We start from the raw sequence: 1,083 nt of genomic DNA on the forward strand, positions 1-1,083 counted from the left end.
ACAAAGGCTTGGTTTTACTAGTTACATGTAAGTATGATATTTATTGGAAATGTAAATCAAACGATCTAAAAGTAATAAACACATATAAAAATTAAATGTACATAAAAAGTTATTTATATACACATGCATATAGACGTACATGTATGGGGTTTGTGATGTATTACAAATGAAATGTGTATGATAAGTTTAGCGGGGTCCTCAGACGTGTGTGTGTGTGTGTGTGTGTGTGTGCGTGTCGTGAGCGAGCGAGGCACAGGAAGGATCCGTCATGTGTGTGTGTGCATGTGTGTGTGTGTGTGTGTGTGTGCGCGTGTCGTGAGCGAGTGAGGCACAGGAAGGATCCGTCATGTGTGTGTGTGTGTGTGTGTGTGTGCATGTGTGTGTGTGTGAGCGAGCGAGCGAGGCACAGGAAGTTCCTGCAATCAGTAAATTGTAAACAGACGTTGAGCTCCGTGAGCTGGACGTGAGTCACACTGAACGCTCTTCATGAGTAAAGTCTCACTTTCTTGAGGTCAGACAGGTCACGGGTGAAACACTTTCCTTCTGTGACATCTCTATGATGAAGCAGCGCATGACCTCTGACCTTCACCGGCTCATTCTGGAGGAGAGAGGACAGCTTCTGCAAACATCACACTGCTCACGTCAACCTTCGAAAGAAACCTACGGTTACTGTGTTTGCCAGGATGACGCTTTGGTTGTTACCATTGACCACAACATCCTTTTAAATAGACTCGAACATTATGTTGGCATTAGTGGAATTGCACTAGCATGGTTTAAATCACACTTATCTGACCGTTATCAGTTTGTAGCAGTAAATGAAGAGATGTCTTATCAATCACAAGTTCAGTATGGCGTACCACAAGGCTCAGTACTAGGACCGCTGCTGTTCACTCTGTATATGCTACACACACACACACACACACACATACACACACACACACACACACACACACACACACACACACACGCTACCATTAGGAGATATTATTAGATACCAAACATGGAATTATCTTTCACTGTTATGCCGACGATACTCAGCTGTATATTTCTTCAAAACCTGACGAAACCTACCAATTCACAAAA

The sequence above is a fragment of the Phoxinus phoxinus genome (assembly GCF_949152265.1).
Source record: "Phoxinus phoxinus genome assembly, chromosome: 23".
Classification (NCBI taxonomy): Eukaryota; Metazoa; Chordata; class Actinopteri; order Cypriniformes; family Leuciscidae; genus Phoxinus; species Phoxinus phoxinus.